Here is a 20,554-nt window from a genome sequence, read left to right as displayed (position 1 = left end):
TTTCTCTTGTTGTTGCTCAATATTTTGGTGTATAAAAATGTACGCGTGCAATAACTGCAATTCGTACGGGTGAATGTTTTATAAAAAAAAAAAAAAGAGAAAATTATATAAAAAAATAAAGATACACACGAGATAGCGTCAGTGGAATTTTCAGCGATTCGAAGGAAAGATAAGGAATAAAAAAAAAAAAACAAAGAATGATTGAAAAATAAAAAATCGATCGATGGAAAAATTGAATCAAAGAAGCGGACGATATATCCACACCCCGTTGATGTGAACGACCGAGAAAACCTTCAAACTTTAATTAGTCTACTTAAATCCAAGCGTCAGAAAGAAAAACATGAATTTCATTAATCAAATATAACCGAAACGATGACGCGCGACTGGCGTATCATCAGCTGTGCCGTCGATCAGAATCATATTGATTATCAACAAATAACATAACTGCTCTGATATATACGTGCAGAAACAGATGTCGAAGAGCCAAACAAAAAAAAAATCCGAGTCACAACTGTAGTTATTTTTTATAATACTGCAAATCTTGTACACGGTCAAAACTTTGATTCCCCTTCAGTTCAATCCGTTGCCATTTAGATCAATCGTTGCAAGGTATATTTTAATCTGCATGACATATGTCGGATTATAAGGGGAAAAAAGAAGAAATTTTTCGTAATCTCGGACGACATTTCCGGAATTGATTAAATTTTTTCCTTTTTCAGACCTCACGGGCGTGTATTAGCTGATATGCTCCGTAGATAAATTTATCCGGGTTTATTAATTTAAATATTTCCTTGTGTGCTGCCGCATCGCTGGAAAGTTGAGTGAGAAAAAAAAAAAAGATGAAACGTGATTTGATTACGATTTATTTTCGACAATCGACCAACACGCTGAAGAATCAAAAGAAAGGAAAAAATTGAGAAATTGAGAATCCAAAAAAAAAACGAGGAAATCATCACACTACCGTGATGAGAAATATACCTGCTACGTAGATACATATATTATTTGTTGATCAAATATTATCAAGTGACGTGCGTCACTGTGGATTCTCTCAGAATAAATATGGACAGTGCATCGATGACGTATACGGTGAAAAGTTGTCCAAACATTTCGAGTATAACTTGAAATATTTACAACCGGAGGGGGAGAAAAAAAAATACAGAAAAAATGAAAAATTTAACATCACAACGACACGTATGTAGAATGCAAATTTCGATGCAAATGTTGAATATCATATCACCTCACCTCAGATGCGTCTTTTTCACCTGCAGCAACACAAACTGTGTACTACAATGAGAAAGAAACGAAGAACGAATCGTCAAAGATCTCTCGAATTTCCGGTTCCTTGAAAGAAGCGCGACACAAATGCTTAGGAGTTGTGTATACTCGTTCGGAAGTATTTTTTTCTCACCAGAGAAAAAAAAAGGAAATGAAGGGAAATTACACCGTGAAATTGCATACCAGATATCGTTGACGAGTGAAAGTGCGACATTGGTGAGTATATAATGTAATATCGAGAAACTATACCGAGATATCTTCGTTAATTTGTATCGCGTTTAACTAGCGGCGATAACTAATTAGTCAACAATCAGTAATTAGACCGTTCTTCTTGCTTCGTTGCGGTCGGGCCGCGCGCACGCGTTCAGCTTATGTATGTACAACGGGTCAATGAGTATCGAATAGATATATTATTAAACCATATTGACATAATTGATTGTTTATAACGAAGACTAGAGATACGACGAACCGTTGACGGCCTTGTAATTGCGTTACTTTACATCTACATTAAATATATATAAATAACTGTACAAATATCGCAATAATAACTCATTACCATAACGCAGCGGAATTCAATGCGGTAAGACGTTACGATATTGTATAATTTTATGCACTCCGCGATCCGCTCTTCCCATACCGGATTTTGACAGGGAAAACCGCAGACGGACTTGCAACTTCCGGCAAAGGCTGAGCTTCGTGTACGTACGTAGCGTATACCGTGTTTATATTTTTATTTACGCACGTATATGTAACCGGCGCACATACGTTGGACCATGGAGGAAAAACTATTTTATTGGTCAATTTAATTAACCGCAAGAGGAAATTACGTTATAACGGGAGACATCGAGAACGTTGTGAAAAAACCAACGGACGGTGCGAAAGAATTCTGGTTCTTCTTTTCCTCGACGCAGAATTTGGAACATTTGTAGGTGCGAGTATAAGAGAATGTTTAACAGGGGTGACAAGTAGGGCGCGTCGCGATATGGGAATCAATTTTATAATCACCGAAGAGGCTATTTTAGCTGGCGACTCGTGGCTTTTGTTAGCCACGGGGGTGAAAATCCGTTGAGCGATCCTCGACCTCCTCGGTTGTTGTTGTTTTTGACACAATGGAATCGCTTGGCACGGTTGCCTATTTCTTTCTAGGAAGCAAACCTGGCGCACGGTTGAAAACAAGCAAAATCCGTAGAATTCAGACGAAGCGCGGTTGAGCCTTGCCGCCCCGTCGGGTACGCTATGCGGAGTTTCTCAATCCCGAAGGACCTCTTCTCCTCATTCTTCTTTGCGCTTTTGCGGCGTTGTAAATTATCGGGTCCAGCTAAACCGACCGAACGGCCAAACCGACCGTAGTTGCTTGTTGTTTTAGGGCTATTTGGTATAAGGTTAGGTAAAAGGGAGAACCGTTCGCTGCAGCGGATCCGTTCGTTTTGCCGACAGGGTCGAGGAGGCCTGAAAAGGATCGCGTGGAAAATAGACTCGGTTTGTTGAGAAACTAGTCGTCGTATTAGTCCGATGTCTGAGAATACCTAATACTTCTCGGAACGAGATGCAGAGAACTAACGAAATTAATGCCTCTCCTAAACGCCCGCTAAACAACACCCGCTCGGATTCCGTCAGGATCCTAATCTCCCGGATCCCCGAGCCAGGACCCTTTTCACCCATTATTCGATCTCACGATATTCGACAAAGAACGAAATAGAAAACAAGCTTCCCTGTATCGTAACGCGAACTCAAATTAACCCTTTTGCGAGGTCGAAGTTCGACGTAATCGTAATTTTACAACCCGCGCGTACGGCGTCAATCCGTAGCATCCGAAGCACACGTATGTACATACGTACGACGACGGAGTAGAATTTAGCAACGATCTCTCCGCATGGATCCGCGAGCAAACATCATCGAGACCGAATCGGCAGAAGGAAGGGGAATAAAGTATAAATATTATAAGTGGAGATCGTTGGGGGTTCGCGGAAAAAAAAGGGATCAACAGAATCCCCGTTCGTTCGTTGTACGATTGTTTGTCAGACTAGACATGAAATGCACGAGGCGCAAAACACACGGCCGAAAACAGAGGCAAACAAGAAGAAATGGAGTAGGTAATACGTGTATCTACGCCTCGGTTCTCGTACATCGCATATATGCGTATACGCCTTTTGCCACTTGGATATTAAATATATACAAACGACGCCGTGTATCTTCAAAACACGATGAGCAATCGTGTTCCGACTGCACTTTGCAACGTTGATCGTCGACGCACTTTCGCCGATTGTGAGCGAGATTCAATTGACGAGATTGTTAGGAACGTAGGAATAACTGCGTATCGCGAGACGGAGATTGAAAAAACCCAGCGGCTGCTTATCAGGATTTCTAATTTTGGAATATTATTCTCAAAGCAATCCGAACGTCCCTACGACGTCTGGGTCCGGAATATACGAGGTTCGTCGGATCTGGCGACAGAAATATGATCGCTGACGATATTTATCGCACTACGTGTATCCGTATTGCGTAGGTCTTGAGTTATCGAATGTATTGGGAGATTTTATAATTTCCGTGTTGACTCTTTCGATCAATCTAATTGAGTAATTTCGCTCGACTCGAGCTGTTTGGCGAGTTATGACGGAATATTTTCTGTTCAAAACTTTCCTATTTTCCCCCTTCGAACGCCCACTTCCCGCGAGAAATTTATTTTTCCCTTCCCGTCACCGAAACTTGCTCCATTTGCGTTATTCGTTGAAAACGAAGGACTTCGTTTTTCCTCGCGCGATGCAGATCACACTGCCCCTTTTTAATCACTTTTGGCAATTAGCTAATTCGGCCGATCAACGGATTAATAAAATCAGAGGATTCGAAATTATGGTCGTTTCATCTTCGACGTGTCAGAAATCCCATTCGTACGTAGGAGGTGATGGTGGGTGTTCGACGTACGCGCGTGATGGAAAACTGGCAGCATATATATATTTTTACGCCCAGGAGCTTATTACACGAGGGCACGCACGACCCCCGTGCAACTCCTATACGTGCGTACGTACGTAATAACACGCGCTGTGGGCTCCCTGTAACGAACAAGTAAACACGATGAATTCCATCTGTTTGTTCCACCGACCGTTTTCCGCCTCCCGCGATATTACATGTATTTTTTCCCGAATTGTTTCTCTCCTTTATTCCGCGAACGACACAGCGCGAATGTGATAATTTTGCGTTACAAAATATACGTATGGAAAAAAAAGAAAGAAGCGACGAAAGAGAAACAAGAAATCCGAGAGTCGCTGTGTGCGAGATTGAGATTGTGAATGCTGTTTGCCTGGGTTCGTTGCAGTCGGTGTGTATATATATATATCTTTTTAATAACGGGTCGGTAGGTTAAAACTGATTTGCTCCAATTTCGCAAAATGTACTCGTAATTATTCAAAATTATCCAGTATATTTATATTTCCACACGCGGAGTCGGCCACGAATATCGGCAGATAACGACGCCGAGGTCTGACGAGATAAACGAATTTCGCGCGGCGTTGTTGTACGTGCATGTTCGAGATCCTGGCGAATGTCGATTGATCGTTAAAACCCCGATGCGACTGCGGAGGATAATAATTTGAGAAGCGAAAAATCGCGGTTATTTTTCGCGCGTGGGATGGAAATATTCTTTTCCGCACGGCGTTTGACGGAAAAATTCTCAGTCCGCGCGTGTATGCTCGCAATGTTCTTTGACGGCGTGCGGCAGCCTGGCTTTTCTGGGTTAATAGGAACTGAACTATAGTTCAAACAAAAGACAAGTATACGAAGCGAAGTTTACCCTTTTAATTACCGAGACATTGCGGCGTTACTTTCTCGTCAACAATACCTGACATACCGTAAATCTTAGGCGCGCCCCAAAGGAAATTCCTAACCGAATAAACCGAATTCCAATGCCAATCATTATATGCGCGGCTCGAATGGAAACGGTACAATCTGTACAGTCGATCGGTAAACAGTTTTTCATTACGAGCGGGCAGAGCTTAAGGTGATTCTTTCCTCATACGCACCCATGTAGCACACGGGCGCAGTACGACCCCCCGCGCGGTAAGCAGAGGTGGGTACAATAAAAAGCTAGTGCTCGTGTAAAAGCGAAATACCTGCAGCTGAGGCTGCGCACGTTGAAGAAAAATATTTTCTAACAACGGTATATTGCCGGGGCAATATTTAATCAAGTTCTCCTCGGTGCTGTAATAAATTCATGGTTTTTGAAGAAAAATTTTCCCTTTGTAAACCCTAAAAGAATTCCGACAACCATACTTTCACCGTGGTGTTTGTTTGCTTGTCACGCGTGCAAAAATGTCCTTTCATCGTCCCTTTTATTTTTCCCGCAGGGTGGGTTCTCCGTATATTTTCAAGTACTTCGGTACTACGGAATTATTGCCCCGAGTGGAGTGAATTTTATGGGCTAATAATTAGGGGTGTCAGAATTTGTCGTAAAACAGTTGAGTGTAACCCACTCGTGTCTTGAGAATCTATTACCCGCTGCAGTTTTGTACGATTTATAGTTCGCGATTAAAACCGGTAATTGTATAGGCAATGAGTTAGCGCAATTACATCTTGAAGTCTAGTACACCTACCCCCGACGCTCCTCTAAATTATACCTAATAAACCGTATAACGCGGACGATTACTGCTTCTCCACTACCGATGCATAGTAGGGTAACGTTGTACGGTAACGCAACGTAATTTCTTCAGCCCCCTTACTTTTGCACGTGTGTGTATACATATATCCACCCGTACAAATTCTCGCGATTATTATTATACACGCCAATTGGTTTGTTCAATTTATATCCCGTACGCTCCGTATATACTCGCAATTTACTCGAAACACTGTCAAATATCGTCGCGCATACGTACGCGTATAATGTAATAATATAAAACGACAATTTATAAAGCTAGCATATTTATATATATACGTGTGTAACACCGTGAGCTAAGCGCGGGAAAATTGTAAATTGAATATAAACATTTGCTCCTGTTGTTCCGTGAAGTCAGCATAAAGGGTTCGAGAACCCCGGGGAGCGTAGATGGGTAGGTAGGTAGGTGGTGGGTAGGTACGTAGGGAAAGCGGCGAGTCCCTCGGGAATACGTAACAATATACGTGGGTATACACGCGTACGTAAAAAAAATGGGGAGGTAACGAGCAAAGCAAAGGTGGGTCGGTTGGTTGGCATGATTCGGCGCGGCAGGTACGCTTCGTGTGCAAGGTAATAATTATGGAAAATTAAACGGTGGTCATTCGCTGGATAAATGCGTCGTTGCTCCGCGGTTCTTTTAATGCATTTATAAGACTATATCAAATATTTGACCAACCGACTCTCGAACGTTCAGGTATACGTGCGCTCTACACAACCGCTGACTCGTGTGTTCTTTCGATATTAAGAGTACCGTCGTCGTCGTTTCTGCCTACCCCGCGAGTAAATTAAGTTATTCTTATTTTTTTTCTTTTTCTTTTCTTTTTTCTCTCTTCGTCGAACAAGTTTTTCGAAAATCGAATCCAACTGGAACGAGGTTACCTGATTAGAAAAAAACGATATCCGGTTCGTAATTAGCGAATTTTTGGTCGATCGACGGCCGTGTCCCAATCAGGTCCACCGAATACGGTATTATAACGTAAGTCAATAAATAAGATATCTACATATGTACGTGAGAAAATACGTTCACTCGCATGTGAATATATATTATAAAGAAAGAAAAAAAAAAACCAGCAGCGGCAATAAGGAAAGATGAATATTTAAACTGGCGCAGGTGCAGAGCGTTTATATGTATATCTACCTACATATAATACTTACATACCCTATACCCGTCGGCGAAAGTTTTAACTTTGGGAAATGTTTACGCAAGATTTGCCAAAACTTGAATTATTATTAAAACTTTCTCCCGGGATTCCTGCCGTCATGCGGTCTAGAGTAGCTAAAGAAGTATTGGAGTCTAGACTGTGGGTATAGATACGAAAACTCTGAATTTTCTGTGTTTGGTATACAATATACCTACAAAGATGGTTTTGTTCTCGACTCGTCGAAACGAAATGGAAAAGATAAACCAACAAGAAGAAAACAAAAAAAAAAAAAAAAGGAAGGAAAAAAGAAAGCATCTTAATAGACCAGAGTCGCGCAACGGAAATTCCAAAGTCACTTACATCACGTCGTAACGAGATTCTACTTATCCAACCTGTAATGGTTGTAACTAATTAACGGTGAGAAAATTCCACGTGCAATAAATCCGAGTCGATACTAAATTCTCTCATGTAATATATATATGAAGAAAAAGTTATAATGTTAAGTCCATGTAAAGCAAGATCTATAGGATTCCGTAAGGATCACGAATAAAGTATCCAGTCGCGCGCAGATCACGGATCTTTAGGTACACGTACCACGGGTCGTCGTAATATCAAAGGTGTTGGTAATATTCTCGACCGAGCTAGAGAGCCGGGCTCCGAAAGAGATAGACAAAAGGTTAAGCGAGTGGATAAAGCTGCCGAGACGGAGGTGCACGAGGTTGATCCTAGGATCGAGGAGAGAGGTGCGCAGGTATGTACGTACGTAATAAGGATCCTTTTCACCATATAAAACGCGCGCGGACACCGCGGAATTATATTACAGATCGTTTAATTTTAGCATGTCTATAATCTGCGGGTGTTTTGTCGGATACATTTAGTTAGCTCGGTCTAGACGAATTTTTTTTAGAAAACTTTTTTTTTTCCTCCTTCAACCAACGGTTAAATATGATCTCTCGCTCCTTTTTCGGCGCTGGTTATTTGGAGCGCGAAAATTCAGCGGCGAGACTTATTATCGGTATCCGAAATCGAGAATCTTCCGGTGTGAACGACGCCTAAATGCGAGACGGTCGTTCATTCACAAGAACCCCTGCGGGCCCCTGGACCGTTTCACGACGCATTCCATCGCCAAGACCACCGAGCCTTTGGCCTTCCATTTCCTCGACGCCGCACCGATGCAGAATGCAGACCAAACAAAGCTGCCGAGAAGAAAAGGAAGTGGTGGTCAACTTTCATATATGCGGAAAGGCCGGCGCGTGTTGATCGCATAGCGGGAATATATTTCGTAATATCTGGCATTTTTACCGAGGGGAAATTTTCCAAATACAACGGGGGCTGGCGATAAGCGGATCGCTAGCCCAGTGGAAAACGAAAACTTTCGTCCAGTTTTTCTCGTAGCGTCTACAGCTTTTTAATCCCAATGATTCGTCGGGTACTTGATTATGAGAGCGATTTTCAAGTTCTTTCTTATTTGGCCGCGCACCGACGCAATTGTGGTTTTGCGGTGTACCGAGTCGAGTCATGATTTCAGACATTAGAAGAAGCAGATTCTCTGGAGGGTCGGACGAGCCGGAGTCGCTCTTTTCCACGAAGCTGGGCGTAACGAAGTTCAAAAATTTTCGCCACGATTTTCATTTTCTCCACGTATTTCGCGCGGTATTTTTTCACGTTACTACTTCGGCCTTGTTCGCATCGGTTGAAATTCGAGGTATTAAGATCGCCTCAATTATCGAGATGCGCGTTAGATAAAAAAAAAACTCGATATTCGACTGGAAGAAAACCTGTCAATCTCATCGCGATAACGAAGAACTCTGTCTCAGAAGGACGCTCGTAAATCTTTGATTTTTTGCTCGAACATCAGCCGCACGGATCATCGCTTAAATTTACTACATTCTTATCGACGTGTTCTACCGCTTTATTTTATCTTTACGATTCGCCATACTTATACCTACCTACCCGCCAACCCGCCGCTATTGATGCCGGTAGTCGCCGTGCCATCACCTTACCTTGCTGCGGTTCGGTATTTTGTTTATAAATCAGCGACTCGCTTGCGAAAAAGAATTCAAAAAAAGAAAAAAGTGAAAGAGAACGCAAAAACCAAAAAAATGTTCGTCTCGGAAATAAAACTAAAAAAAAAAAAAAAAAGGAAAACTTGTGCCTCGAGAGTAAAAAAAACCTTAAAAACAGGAGTTAGCTGATCAGTTTTATTACCTCGTCTTCCACACACATCGCCACCGCGTGATTTGATCATGCCGATTTCATCACCGCTCGACGATCGGTTCAACGGGCCAGTTATCTAAAGAATTTCATTGGTCCATTGACCCTGGATGTCGGCCTCGTCCTTGTCGTCTTTGACTGAAAAAAATCGTCTGAACAAGGATCGCGATCTTCGATCAGGTTGGTTATACGCCGTAAGTCGCACGTTTTGTTTCGCCATTTCAATTCGGTAATATCCAATTATATGCCAACTTCGGTATCATTTCGTATAATCAGACAATGGTCAAATAATCGTTATCCCACCTGAAAATAACCAGGTTGCCTATTCTCGTTTCTTCGCAATCGTCGTATCTTACGAATGACCGAAAATCGCCGATTGTTCGGAACTGGCAATAAATGACGAATGTCAATTACCGGTGCATTGTGGGAGTTCGAAAAATGATTCGAAACGTCAAACTGTTGTCGTCATCGAGCTTCCTCTGCACCCATCCGCGGCGGTAAGTAAACGATGTTTGCGTTTAACGATGGCACATTGTATTCTTGGCCTTATTAACCGGCGACCTGCTGGCAGGGCCTTTTGTTCGGTGTCCCAAGTTTCTTGGCATTTCTCCTTGTATATTACACATACTTTTTGTTTGGGCCTGAGTTACCGCGTGTCTTCCTACCCCCGTGTAAACCTCAAACTTCTTCTACCCGGAATCCGGCCCGGTTTCGGAACACGAAAAGAGAGAAAAAAAGAGAAAAAAAAAAGAAAAAAGAAAAACTACTAGAAAGTGTCATCAACTTTTCCTCGCTACATCAATGGCCCATTCAGCGGTTAACATTGAAATTTAATTGAACCAAATGTCTTTTTCGGTTTCCATGGTGTACGAGCAATATAAACAGGAAAGTCCACAAAGACGAGAAAAGGAAAAAGAGGAGGAAGAAGAGGAAGACTGAAACGAGTCGATGTTGACTCTTGTTATACACAATCGGTTATCCAGAGCAGAGAGCAATGGACTTTAGGACACGAGTTATTATGCGGTGTGAAATATTCTCATGACCAAATACATCATGGAATACACATACGGAGTGGCGCAGGGATTGCCGTGCACAAACGTGAAATTTTTTGTACACGCGTACACCGCGCGTACACGGTCGGTTAACAGGAGAGTGTTTAGTTTTCGAGGGTGACGGACGCGTTGGGATCTAAAAATGCCTCGGATTCTGAGAAGATGACGGACACGAGTTTTACGGGGCGAGACTTTACCTGGTCGTTACCATTTGTGAATGGACGAGGAGGAGCTGAGCCACCGCGTGGGCCTTCGGCCTCACAAACCGGCACTGTACAAGCCATGCCAGGGCATCGTGACACAGCGCCGCAACCTTCCACCTTTCACCATCACCACTACCACCATCGTCATGACCACTAACACGTCGGCACTGTGCTGTGTACCGGCCAAGTTTTCATCCGAGGTAAACACGAGACCAACTGTCTTCGGTCGGTTTCTCGCTCGGCCATCGCATTCCATTTGGCTTGGGTCTTTCGAGAAATTTATGTGTGAAAATTTAGTTTCTCCTTTTTTTCGTTTTCCTTTTTTTTTTTTGTTCTTTCTTGTTTTTTTTTTCAGACCGCGCCGATGCGACCCGTGGCAACCGGTGGGTTTTCGGAGTACGTGTGGGCCCGGTCGAGACCGGAGAGTAGATCAGACCCTCGTCGGTATGTTAGTTTCTGGAATTTTGGCGCCAAGACGGCAATTCACCGCTTTGTGTGCGGCCATTCAAGTCCCCGAGAAGTAGACTACTAAACTCGTTTCCTAGATTTCCCACACGAGCTGCTGCGGCGTAATTAGTCCGAGGTACTTATCCAGCGGGGAGCCGAACTGTTGTTTTTTTTTTCTTTCTCTCCTTTCTTTTTTCAATTTTAAATTTTAAGAAGGGGGAGGGGGACTCCCCTCTAACGGGGTGCCCCGACGTTCTTGCATTCAAATGCTAATAAAAGTTCCAAACTAATTAGACGGTGACAACAGGACGTTGGGCACGTGTAGCACAAGGACTGTTCACGGGTACTTGCGTTCATGTTCCTACGAGGACTCACGGGAGTGTACGATGTTCTAGGTACCGTATATATATATTATATAATTATATGAAAATTGATGTAACTTACTGCTGTACACAACATCTAAATAAACATGTCCATGGTTTTGTATCGTGGAGCAATTTCACGGTGTGGAAGTCTGTTGATTTGTCTGAGGAGTTATTTTTTTATTTTTTTATTTTCCCCTGGCTCTATACTTGCTTTTCTTTTTCCTCTCCTCTTTTTTTTTTTTATATTTTCCTCTGTTCTCTTCCAACATTTAGAGTGAAATTCGACGCGGTCGTAGAAAAAAAGCAGCCCATGGCCATTGGGGTATGTAAAAGATATGGGTTGAATTTCTAAAAAATTGCGTAGTCCAGACCCGGATTCTCTTGAAATCTATGGATATATATATATTGTATATAATGCGTATGAAGAAAGCATAAAAATAACAAAGCGAGCGCGCTTTAGGAGAAAGAAAAAAAAAAAAGAAGCGAAAACATTCGAGTTCTCCTAATGTTGCTCAAAGACCCTGAACTAGGATTCTGCTCCGGCGGACCTTTCCAAGTTTTCTAGTTGACTGGGCAGAGCGAGCAGGTAAAATCCAGACACAAAGACACGCCGACATTCCTCGACAGGCCCTGCGGAGGAAACAATCTCGATAGCTTAAAAACCTGCGGGCTTTCCGTTAGCCGGTGCATTGTTAAGCAATGAATTTTCCGAAAACTCATTGTACCTATGACTTTGAGCGGTATGCAGCTGGCCAACACGAGGAACATTGAAAACTTCGTGTTGTGTGCTCGCGCTGCAGTCTTGTCCATCGTCTCACTGTCCGTGCCAACAGCCAATAAATTATTCATAAGACCAGCGAATGGCTGAAGGAATTGTTAGGAAAATAGCTAGGCTCCCTCTTTGATTTATTAAACTCGTATAATTTCATTACGTGTACCGGGAATAATAATTTAAGGAAGTAGTTATTACAAATTCTAATTGCACCAGGAAGATACTCCGTACAACCACGGCTAACGACAACGACTTCTCTCACTCACAGTCGGACCTCCTTTATTCTCCGTTTCGTTCCGCAAAAAGTCCTCACGCGGAATACGATCGTTGATCGGAATCGCATGATTTTTCTACACATGGTGAGATTCTTACGTTAAACGAAGAAAATATGTTTCAGGATACCGTGCTCTTTGGAAATAATAAATTCCGAACCTTCGTAACTGTCTATAAATTTCGGTGAAGAAAAGAGAGTTTTTCAACCGCTCAAGGATGGACCCGCGCGATGGATGGTCACTTTTTACCTGGAAGAACAGCTTCATTAAGACTCAAAGCCGGAGTTTCTCTGAAAGGCGGTGTTTCACCTTTCGATCGATTAATTGTCCTTCGCGTTACGGAATAGGCGCTCCGTCGTATTCGAAGCTTAAAAAATGGTCGGGTGAAACGCGTCTTATCGGCAGAGTCGAATGACCCCGACGAAGGAGTGGCACACGAGGTGCACACCTTCAAAACTCAGAGGCGCCTTCAAAGGGTTCGAACATTACGAGAGCACCTGCTCAGACACCTGCGCTACGAGATATGAGATGTATAGGAAAAAAAAATCTCTACCGTCATCCGTCCATCTGGATCTAGCTTTGAAAATACATCGGTAGAAGGTATACGTATACCGTGTATATGCTTTGCGGAGAAACGACCTCCGGTCAGATCGTGCGGAGGAGAATATCATTATTTTTGTCAAACACGAAAGGCGAGCGCTACCGTAGGTATGTATATATAAATGTATAGGTATGTCGTCGAAGGTAATCAACTAATTCGTTAGAATTTCGGCAGTAGATCTGAACCCGTGCAGGGAGCTATAGGAGCTCTGGAAAGAATTTAATCGAGCGAGTATCGCATGCTCCCTTCTTTTACTACCCCTTAGCGGCTCGTTAAGGGTAGATTGGTGTTCGATTATCGCATCATTTATCGAGCATTAGCTAGTTAGTATTACCAACACTATAGTATATCGGGGTGCATTTACGCTGATTGAAATAGGCGATAGGTCGCGGTTCGCGTCTGAATTTTGTTAGAATAATTCGTTGAACGCGAATTCGTTGGCCACGGTAAACGCGAGTCGTCGAACCCTCGGGCTGGTTCTGGAGAAGAAAAAATTTTTTTTTCTAATTACAACAGAGAGTAGAAATAATTGGCACGTGGTTCGTTTACCCGCGCAATTAGCACGCCAGACTTTCAGATGCAGGCGTAAATAGGATCGCGAGGGTTTCTTCCCAATCTTTAGTAAAGGAGCCAGCTGATATAATTTAAAAAATGAAACACACACACTCACACACACACAATGATAATAATATAAGGAAATAATAGCGCGATATCCAGGGGAGTATAATTGTTCCGAATTATTGCCGATGAAGTGAAACGTGCCGAGTCTTTCCCATACCGGTTGGCTGCAGACGTTTGCCAGAGATCAGAGATAAGACGGGTATAGGTAGACAAAGAGGGATAGAAATGTGATTCTGCTCGTGGAATTCGTTCGATATTGGCAGGACTTTGGCTAGAAGAATTTCCTCCGGTCGGTCCCCCTCGCTGGTTCCTCTTTACTTTTGCAATACAATACACACGTATACACGTACCTAGATGTATATTGCACATACGTTCACATCAGGGGGACTAAGGGGTTGGCGCAGCCAGTGGTACAGTCGGCTAAAGTCACGGTGCGGTACAACGCGACAGTCTAGACAAGATTACGGAGTGCTCGGCTTTGTTGCGGCTGCATATACGGAGACCGAAATTCTTCCTCGGAGACCTCTTCTCTTCTTCGTTTCTCGCTATCTTCTCTTACTTTGGTTGTTCGCCATTCCTCTCGCCGGCTTCTCTTTTCCTACGCTGGCTGCAAAGTGCATGACGTAACACCTCCTCCATTTCCCGTTTCCGGTAACACCGTACCGACCATACTGCCGCTGCACATTCTTACCTCATACTACAGAAGAATCGCTTTGTCGCGGGATCATTACCGGTGTAGACTCGCCGTTTGGATAAACACCGCTCGCTCATTTTTTAATTCACGCCTTCCTCGATTTTTTCATTATTTTGATATTCCCTTTTATCTCGCTACCGTTGTTTGATCGCTGGGAACCGACCCGAAATGTTATCTACTAACTGCGCCGCGGACGCGACTACGTCGAATTTTTCATTAGTCAAGCGGAATAACCGGAAGCCGCAAAACCGGAATCGATCGGCGCTTTCCTTTTGTGCGATATGACCGGATTTACGATTTTACCGCGGCGAGCGCGTGTTCGAAATAATTATAGACGAGCTCGATGCGACAGGCGAGGTATGCAAGGTCAATGGTGGCCAGTGGCCAGGGCGATCAAAAATGGTACTGTTACCATCCCACGTTTTCCGCCGAACGGCAAGACGCGATCTCTAAATGGCAAGGACGTAGGCATTGCGACGGTAGTCATCAGCAATAATCGCCAGTCCCACGCTCTTGCTATTTTCAGAAGCCCTCTCCACTTCGGCAACCAAAATTAGGACAGCCTAGAAAAACTTTCGACTTTGTTCCGGACAATTAATTCTAAAACATCGTGCGTGTGCGACCAAGGTAGAAACACGACGATGCGTGATGTAAGTATATCGCTTTTCAATGAAGTTTCGGTCTAGCTATCTCTACGATTCGCCTAGTTTCGTACGTGGGATGTCCGGTCGAAAATTTCAGTCCACCGCAGCAACGTTTTACATATACATATAATAATAGTCCGATAGACGTGGTCGTCATGTGCACGACGGTCGACGGTAACTTAACGCTTCCGAGATAATAATAAGTTTACGAGCACGAAAACTTGGACAGCGAAGATCAAAAGGGCGGAAGTACGAAACGTTTCGAAACAATTTCTATGGAGACAACGGGACGTTTGTTTGTAACCGTCACTGGCGATAGTGGGAACCAGGCCAAGAGCACCGCGTGCCCCGAGCGCGACATCAATCTTTCCTGCAGTCCCGTCTCCGTCCCATATATATATATATATATATACAAACCTACCTGTATTTCGTACGTACGTACGTACGGTACCTATCGCGTTCGCATTTCGTTCGGATCGGTTTGCGCGGCGGAAAAATATAATTGAATCGGTCGGTAGTCAGCGGCGGATCGGAATCAGCCCGATCGTCGTCGTCGTCTCGGGGCGCGCGTTGCGATACGCCGAGATAAAGTCGGATTGGGATAAGCGTGCTCCGAACACAACATAATATTGTACCTCGATATCACGCGCGTCGTTACACAACGGCGTTGGGGTTCCATGGTTCAGAAGCGAGGTACGGGCATTAATCGGGGTAGAATTGCAATAGTTGCAGTAGTGGCATATAAAGGAAAGTTACACGTGGAGAGAACGACATAAGACACCAGACACCAGTCAGTCACAAGAGGAAGACGAGACGAGACGATGCCGAGGGAATTTGCTGGAGCAGCGTCTGGTGCTACGGAGATAAGATATGTCGCCGCCTTCTATTATATGCCGTGACCCAGCGCGATGAAAATTAAGAGGAGAAGTGTAGGCAGCTATGGAGAGACCGATGACTGGGTCAGAGATGATTCCAAGACAATGTAGGTTAGTTAATCGGCTTGCTTCGCTGGGAAATGAAACGCGTGTCTCCGCATTGCCGTTTAGATAGGGAACCCGGTGAGATTCCGGGTTCTCTGTTACCGAATGCTTCCGCGGTACGAGAATTTCCGTACATCGAAATCGTTACAGAGATAAGAGAAATTTTATGGCTCCAGGCTACGTGCGGGCAGTACGAGAGGTATGCACCGTGACTCTTAACTCCCGAATAAGAAAATATTAACGGATTGTACGTCTCAATTAGGGTAATTTGAACGTTATAGAATTTCTAAGCTCTGCTGCTTGATGATCGTCCGTACGTGTTGAATTTTTATACTTTTTATTTTATAAAGTTGTTAAGTTAAGAGCGCCTACTTATATTCCATAAGCTGTATTCGTAAGAGTAGCGGTGGAAAAAATGAGGTAACAAAAACTGAGTGAGATGAGCAGCGAGATGATTATTGATATATCGCATTCACGCCGCGGAGTGTTCAAGTATTTTAACGACCATGACTAGCTGCTCCTCGAGTTGTTACAATAGAAACAAACAACCATATAACGCCAACGAATGAGCCCTGAGCAGTTAATCAACCTTCAAATACGGAAGTGAGCTACCTATACTCGGTTCGCGTTATGCAAGGCAACCGCGCGCCGCGAGCTGCAATACCATCGGGATGGGAATAAAACGAATAAAAGACGTAAAAAGAAACTGGCGAGGTAAGAGAGAAAAAAAAAAAAACTTGAAATAATTACGTTACCTGGCGCCTCGGATAATTGCTATTTACGGTTGCACATCGATAATTGTTTGTCAATATTACGCAACGAGCTACGACGTCGACGCGTGAACGGTAGGTACGTACGGTATCGAAAGGAGGTGAAGATTACTCGAGTTCTCCGTACGGCGTTCGAAACAATTTCAAACTCCGTATTTCAAACTTCTCCGCTTCACCCCGGTAAAAAAAAAAAAAAACAGAACCCGCCGTCTTCATTAGAATAATGAATTTTCTTTGATTCCAACGGGGGAAGCGGGGAGCGGGGAGGGTGGAGGGTGGAGAAAAACAACCGTCATTCGCAGCGCGCCGTTTTAGCCTTGCTCCCATTTTTGCCCAACCCTTTTACGCTGCAGTAGACAAGTAGGGCAAAGGGAGGGAAAGACGGAGGGTGGGTTGACTGATAGATCTGTAAAGGCGCGCCCTTCTTACAGTTATCTGGCGCTCTTCTGGTTGGCGGAGTGTTCGACACGTACGCGGGTGACATCACGTTAGGAGATATGCTCGTATCGACGGTAAAACCAACGTTCGCGAACAAGCCGCTCTCGAAGCGTTCGCTCGTGTTTTAAGGGTTGTTGTGTTCAAAGCAGGCTTTGTTTACTTCACGGTCCAATGAGGCGCATATAATGGCTCGCTTCTAGATGGACGAAAAGATATATGGGCGACGGTAAAAATATGGGACAAATAATAACGCCGCGTGCTCATCGGTCACGAGCTGTGCGCAACACGGGTTATATATGTACATCTACACATTCAGACATACACGTACACGCGAAAACTCTCCTCGACACAAAAGGCAACCAGCGTAACGTAATTAACCGTCCTTTCCATAATCACGAATAAATCAATTCTAGGAAGAAGGACAAAGCGAGAGAAAAAAGTTCGAAGATGAATAAAAATCGATGGACGAACGAGAAGGGGTGACTCTACCGTACGTAACACTACGACGGTTGAGAATTCAGGCTTTTCTCATTGAGTTTCAAAATTTGGACATGCGTATTATGGCCGAAATGATTTATCTCTTTTCTTTTCGTTTTACTTGTCTTTTTTATCTCCTTCTCTTTTTTTTGTACCTTTCTATATCCTTACGCGTATTGAATAATAATTCATACGCCAGGGGATCTTTGTACGGAAGATTTAAGGTTTGGGTTCTCGCGTCTCACCCCCCCTTGTTAACCATAAAAGAGGGAGAAGGGAAGAGAGGTGATCTGTATAAGGTAAGAATTATTGTATTGGGAAAGAAAGGTGGTGAGGTATAAGGTGTGTTAGGTAAGTAGTACGGTGACGCGGAGAAGTATGTCGTAGGTACGTACGCACGTAACGGAGTAAGATGAAAAGATGGTTGAAGATATTCGAACAAAATTGCAGCTGCCTCAAAATCCGAGCAACTCACACCTGCACCTCGAATAACACAGGGAAGCGTGAGCCCGAACTAGACCAAACCCAAACGGAATAGCGGAGTTGCGCCAAAACCTGGCTCACACATACCGGGACAAAAGAGATTTTCTCGCATTGTTCCCTCTCAACTTTCCCTCTTCTTTAGGTTCCCCTATCGGTGGTCTTTCGCTTTACGGAAAGGTGCAAGGTAGAAAGCGAGGAGGACGCATCGGGGCACAAGGTGTCCTAAATCTTTTGATACATTAAATCGCCAAGCAAATTGAATAAACCGATATTCAGTGCAAAGGTCGGGTCCCCCATGCCGGGCCACCAGGCTTTGTTAACTCATCGGCGTGCTGCAAGAGGGAAACAGAGAGAGAGAGAGAGAGAGAGGTGGGGGGAGGGGATGCGAAAACCGGGGGGTTCCGGGGGTCGCGAGGGAAGAAGGTAATACGGGAGGGAGTGCTTTCCAGAGTAGAGCGAAATTGGGGTGGTTGCTTCACTTAGCCCTGAACTAGTTATTGGGCCGCGAGCTGCGAACCGTCAAAAGATCAATTTGCCCGGTAATTTAGGGGTAGGTACACCTAGTCGAAGTGTTGGTATAGGTATAACACAACACGAACGGCGTCCATCGGTACCCACGGACTCGCCTACGTGCCTGCAATATGTACTGTTTAACCCTCGGTTACAAGAAACAGAAATATCGCCAATCTCTTTGATCTTCATCAAGTGCGCTCTCGAGTGTTCCGAGGAAAGACAAGCGGGCGAGCGCAAACGCCGCGAGTGATACGTATACATATGTATAGGTAGATCGAGGCGCGTATATACATGCATATATACCATATGTATATGATACACAGTCAGCGAGTCAGTCACCTGCACTCGTTAGGTCGTCCGATTAAAGCTGAGCGCGTAGCAATCTAGCAGATGCTGCTTCGTTCCAACTTTTGTTGTCGGAGTCGAGGTCCCGCGATCGCTCCGGTATATTTCGGGGCGTGTGCGTAGGCTCATGAGGATGCATCCTTTTCGGGTCTTTGCCTCTACCCTATACCACGGACAGGTGCAGCCTGCACTCGCGCGTTATTGAGGCAATCTGCTTCCTTCGAGCCTCAGGAAGGGGTTAAAGAGCTCTTAAAAGCCAGACAAGCCACTGCCTGTTGCCTGTTGCCTGTTGCCCGTTGTCTCGCACACATCGAACCGCCGCCGCCGCCGCACACACCGCGGCGAGGTGTGACGCGCTTACCTACACGCCAAAAAACGTAACGCGAGAGCGAGTAAGAGAAGGAGTACACGTCGTGCGAGAGGAGAAGAAAACGACGCGTAGGATTCGTAAGGGAGAGGGTAGGAGCGAGTGAACCCTTACTTAGATTATACCGAAGCCACCTGCCGACAGATGTTGCAGGGAGACGACGACGCAACACCGTTCTCCTCGTCGGACCGACCCAACCTAACGATTCCTTTACTATTTTCCCATTTGCTTTCATCCCTCTCCCCTGTCGCGACTTGCTTTCTTTTTCTCTCTCTCTCTCTCTCTCTCTCTCTCTCTCATTTTTATCCTCTACCCAGTCTTTACTCGCGCTTACAAGTTACACACTTTCAAGTGAGCAGCTACCCCTACAAGGGGCGGGGGGTTCGCGTCGCGATATAGTCGTTTACTTCAACCATCTCAACTCTCGTACCTCTCGAGGTTAAGGTCCTATTTACCGGCGTGTACGCGAGACAAGAGCGGCAATACAAACGCAGTACGACGCGCTTGAGATATTTCTAATTTTCAGGTCATCTTAACATCTCGTCTCGTCTCAAGGGAAAATTAGTAAATAGCTGTTACATTGGAACTGTTTCAAGTAATATGGAACTCCCCGTGTCAGATTTGTACGATTATTAAGCACGAGGTCGTAGCTCCGAGTAGGTGTAGGTGTACGTAGTTTTTATGTTTAGCACAAGGAGAGAGCGAGAGAGAGAGAGAGAGGCGAAAGTAGAAGAGGTCTCCGGAACGCGAGCGAATAAGACGAAGGATGAACCAAAGAAGGTAAGATAAGGAGGTTGCGGAGGTGAAACGTTATAGCGGTGTACGATCGTGAGCGCGTCCGCGTGATACCTTTTGCACTCGTCGGAGGTGGTGGGCAGGGGTATATACGAGGTGGGTAATACCGACGCTCGTTTAGCCGCTCCTGAAGCATCTAAGAGAAGCTGACTTGTGAGACGAACCCGAGGCAAACGCCGCGCCACTGCGGAGCACAGTCGGGTTCTTTCAACCTCGAAGAGCCTCGGGCGTCCAAAGACAGCTGCCCTCTCCTATAGTCTGTACTTATTGCGGGAAAGAAGAAGACGAAGGTGAAATGAAAAAAAAAAATAAGAGAAGAAAAAAAAATCATACAAAATAAGGAGAAAAGAAAAGGAATGGGAAGAAGAATGAATGAAAAAAAGAGAAGAAGATGGAAATAAAAACGAACCACTCACGGAGCTGCACCTGCCCGGCACGC

The 20,554-nt window shown here is 44.4% G+C and overlaps 1 protein-coding gene and 1 long non-coding RNA gene across 3 annotated transcripts in view; one reads left to right on the top strand and one right to left on the bottom strand.

The window, feature by feature from the left end:
* Positions 1-20,554, bottom strand: part of LOC105692966 (3-phosphoinositide-dependent protein kinase 1) — a 315,671-nt gene that overhangs the window by 102,826 nt on the left and 192,291 nt on the right. The gene's annotated exons all lie outside the window — the stretch shown is intronic.
* On the top strand, positions 976-11,730 carry LOC125502262. Its single transcript, XR_007280144.1, has 3 exons — positions 976-10,731; positions 10,887-11,114; positions 11,273-11,730. It is a non-coding gene; the product is annotated as an uncharacterized LOC125502262 (long non-coding RNA).

The sequence above is a fragment of the Athalia rosae genome, chromosome 1, assembly GCF_917208135.1.
Source record: "Athalia rosae chromosome 1, iyAthRosa1.1, whole genome shotgun sequence".
NCBI lineage: Eukaryota > Metazoa > Arthropoda > Insecta > Hymenoptera > Athaliidae > Athalia > Athalia rosae.
Note: the sequence above shows the minus strand (reverse complement) of the source record. Positions and strands in the feature narration are given on the sequence as shown.